This window comes from Ptychodera flava, chromosome 15, assembly GCF_041260155.1.
Source record: "Ptychodera flava strain L36383 chromosome 15, AS_Pfla_20210202, whole genome shotgun sequence".
In the NCBI taxonomy this organism is placed as follows: Eukaryota; Metazoa; Hemichordata; class Enteropneusta; family Ptychoderidae; genus Ptychodera; species Ptychodera flava.
Window position 1 is genome coordinate 9,172,799 of NC_091942.1, and position 4,533 is coordinate 9,177,331.

At 38.8% G+C, this 4,533-nt stretch overlaps 1 long non-coding RNA gene across 1 annotated transcript; it reads left to right on the forward strand.

Annotated features, from left to right (window-relative positions):
* Positions 1-585: 585 nt before the first annotated feature.
* Positions 586-3,628, forward strand: LOC139151089 (uncharacterized). The gene is made up of 3 exons (XR_011556342.1): positions 586-868; positions 2,157-2,364; positions 3,324-3,628. It is a non-coding gene; the product is annotated as an uncharacterized lncRNA (long non-coding RNA).
* The last annotated feature ends 905 nt before the right edge of the window (positions 3,629-4,533 follow it).

Genomic DNA, 4,533 nt, shown 5'->3' on the forward strand with positions numbered 1-4,533 from the left:
GTCAGTTTACAACTGTAAAGGTAGTCAAATTTTACACGCCTTCTCAGCTCAAGATTCAGAAACACGACACACACGCTGTGACCTCTGGAATGTAAACAACCATGGAAGCTTGAATGACGTAAAAAAACAAATACAATGTAACAAGATACCAGCTCTGCAAAGTGATCGATCGATAAATATCGTAGCGCCGATTTGGTACGGCTGGTTTTGACATCGCCGGTTTCGTACAGTTTAACACTCAAAATATATTAATTTACATGCTATCATATACACGAATTATCTCTTTTATGAGCTCTAGAGTATCGTGAAAATTCGTTACAAATATTTGAAGGGAATACAGAGGTATAAGTAGTACATAGTTGACGGCCGAGCGGCGTACGCTTTCACACGTTCACTATACAACACCAAATAAAGATCTACACTGGCACTGCAGTGAAGGGGTTTGAGCGGCAGATATCAATAAGCTTTTTTCACCTTTTTTCACGATTCACCAAAAATTCACATGTACACCTATATAGCTGACACCATACTAGTGTTTATTAAAGGCCCGTGAGCTGTAACTTTTTAAGATTTCATTTACCCTAAAATAACCCCCAAACGTCTCGAATGTTGATTGAATTCTTGCAATTAAGCGATATACCCTTCAACTAACATACTACGACAGTCACAAACGACACAGAACGCAAGGAAATTCACGCGATATCGCCTCATTTTAAATGTACCGCCATTTCGCAAAAGCAGTCACGTGACCAAGAACACAGCAAATGCAACGTCACACAGAGGACGAGAGCGGGATCTTGACTGCGCGATGTGGGAGCGTGACCCTGTCGGCCGTCGCAACTCGACAACAATGGAGTGTACACATGAGGTAATGTAAGCTTATGTCTATTTTGTAAACAAACTCACGTGTTTTCTGCCCCCTCAAACGTAGTATTTGATGCTGATTGTTCTCCAGTTCGATGTTTCATTTGAACAAAGAGGGTGTTACAACAGTTGTAGGCATAAACGATGCGATTGAAATGACAAGGAACTAGAGCTTGTTTGTGAATTTGGCTCAGCCGGGCGGCCGCTGGTCACAGTCCGGTAAAGCGTACGGGTAGCTGCCCATAGCGTACGCTACGTCGCTAGAGTCTCGTTGTGGTTCGTTGTTTCGCATGGATTTCCAGACTAGTAATTCGTTTTGAAACTGGGTTTACCCAGCATGGTTTTCAGTTAGCGATACGCCGTTCGGGTTTTGTAATTACGAACGTAGTCGCTTATATTTGGCTTGAGTGAGCCATGCGGTTGAACCATGAGCGGCATTGACCAAATGCAGTCGATCTTGTTTCTGAACACTGTCAATTTCCGAGCCATTTTGCAAACGGATTACTTAATTTACACAGATTCGGAATTATTGTGTGAATAACCTTGAGTTTAACAATGCCTTTCGTGTGTTTTTAGTCAGCTCTAATCGAACTGTTGAGACATACGGCCCCGATCCTACTTCTATGTTTGAGAGGACGAGTTTATAGACTATTAGCAAGCTTCGTGATGATTACGGTAGCATTACAACCATGGAGGTAGAAAGAAAGGTACAACAAGGCTGTGTGATGTGTACTACAACTGTAAACTTATGCCAACTCGTTTTAGAAATTTTCTTTTCAAAGCGATGAAATTTGAGCATGGAGAAAACGGCGTTGTTCGCACTTGTGACTATAACGTTGCTATGGTGATACCAGAACAAAGACAAACAGCTGTTTTATTGTGATTTGTATTTTTGCCATGGCTTTTGTATAATTTGCTGAGAAATTTGAAGGATAAACAACACATTTTACAGTGTATTTCTTGAGGGTCTATATACAACATAAATGACAGGGGTGGTCCTTTTATGCAGTGGCTTTGAAAATGTCAAATATATATGTTATGCATCAAAAGCATATTTCCTTCCAAATTTTTAGTCTGACTTTACACATCTTAATTTCCACCAAGAGTTAACTTACAGTTTACTTGCCATGTTATGGTCAAGAATTAAAGTAAAGTGTCGACTACTTACTTTGCTTTGTTTAAAAGAGAAGATGGTAACAATGAAAAACTCAACACTGACCAGTGACCGGCAGAGTGCAGTATATCTGTATTTGAATCTCCTTTGTAATTTTTCTGATTCTTTCATTTTGCAGACATCACCGACCGATTCTACTGATAGTTCTGTAATAACTGAATCCCAAGCAAGTAGAGGGAGACAGGGGTAGAGGGAGAGGCACAGGGAGAGGGTGAGGACAGGGACGCAGAGGTTGGGGCAGAGGAAGAGGGGCTAGATGGGGAAGGCTTGTGACAAGAGCAGATGAGGCATTGCGAGATGTGCAGCAACGAAAAAATACTCTTCATGTAAGTAAAATTTTTGCTTTGTATACACACCGTGATAATGGGGCATACAGATTGACATCAGTATGTATTAGCCATCACAATAATGCCATCTTATTTTCAGGGGATGCTGCAGAAAATGACACCAGAACAGAAGCATGATCTTCTGTTGCAGGTGGTTGAGAGGGACATAAGTTTAATATTTGACTTTGCAGTCCTATCTGAACAGGCTGGAGGATCCCATCCTGGACCTTCACAAAGCAGTCAGGATTGATGTGTCCGTCAAAACTGTCGGCAGATGCCAACCCTTGCTGAGAGAAAATCTTGTGGGGAGGTGCCTGGGCTCTGTATCTCCAGATTGCTAGTCAGTATGTTTATGAACTGAATGCAAACAAGCAGAAATTTGCCATGGAATTTTTCGAAGAAAATCATCATACAAATTATTAGGGTATTCCTACTTTAACCACATTGTCTCTACCCATGGTCTTTTATGGACTGAATTGTCAATTTAATGCAATAAATCCAATCAACTGCAAGTCATCCTTTGCTTTTAGATCAGATCTGGTAAAAAGTCTTGATGCATGTGTAATAATTGTTGTAAATGTGATTAATACCAACTGACTGAGATGGAAAGCCATGTGTACTGGGCAAATTATTTATGTAATGACTTTTGGATACGTAATGCTCTTGAGTGTTAAGAATGCACTTGCATGGTCACAGAGGAATTCTAAAATGCAAGACGAGACTGTTACATGTGTACATAAAAATCCCCATTTTGGTATTCCAAAGGAAGAACACCTCTAAGAAGATCAGCATAGCTACTGTAACAGTGTTACTGTTCTTCCAAAAAATATTTTTGAGACGAGCAAACTGGTACAAAACTCAAACTTTGGGAAAGGAAGTAGAGATCAATGAGAATTTATCCAATAATGGCAAATATAAACAAAAGCAATACATATTGAAACAAATATCATATTTTTCAGGATTTCAGAGTTATCTGCCTTGATGAAGGAGTCCTTGCAGTTGCTAGAGCCTATCGGATGGATATAATGGCCACCAATGACTTTGATGACTACCACAAGTGCAACAGGCATTGGAAACCTGGCGCAGGAAACTAGAGTGTGCCAGGTTGCTGTGTTTGGGAAATAAGAGATAAATATCCTGATCAGTTTGGTCAATATACAGGGTTCATTCCAACACATTTTGCATAAAGGGAATTGCAGGCATCATTTTACAAGTGATATAGCCACTAACTGATGACGTCAAAACTGCCATACACGATACACAGTGCAATGTAGTTGTAGTAGTTATATTTATTATAGTGACTCATGACATCACTAATACAAAGAATTGATTACAAGTCATACATTATGAGAGATCATCCAGCCCAACGGGCTTACAAGTCACTATAAAGCAAAATTAAGGACTATAGAGGGTCTCAGGACGAAGACAATAATGAACTAGAGTTAAAACTAATAAATAATGTAAATCAACATCTCATTCGTGACAAACTAAGGAAAGAAATATTTGCAGCATACACTGCGTCAACTAATTGAATAAAGTGTTGCGTCTTTTCTGAAACGCTTTCTTGATATATTTTGCCGTTAATCTGGCATTATTCAGCATAAGATAACATAATTTTTGCATATCATCAAAGAGGAAAAACCCTGATTTCTTAACTCAACCTCGTGATACAAGTGTTGACGATGATCATTATACATAGGACAGTGAAACATAAAATGCAGCTCATCCTCGATTGCATTTAAATCACACAATCTACAAATACGTCTTTCTATAATCTCATTTCGATATCGCCCCGTTTCAATTCGTAAAGGAAGAATTCCAAAACGTAGCTGAACAAATAGGATCTTTCAGACCTTGACATGTCCAGTGACAGATATTTTTCCTCGCAAAACTCCGTCTTGAATTTAGCAAACGTACGTAATTTTGGCTTATTTAACACATAAGTATACCAATGCTCGTTACATTTGTTTTGTTTCATCTCTTGAATATCTTTTACATTACAAGGATAGATGTCGTCTATTTCTAAATTATCGAAAATATTATACATTTCTGATGCCCAGTTATTACTATTTAACGAATTATCCCATAAAAATATTTTCTTAGTTAATCTATTTTCATTCAAATTACACAACCGATTCCACAGGCGTGCTTTATTTGCCCAATGCCTTG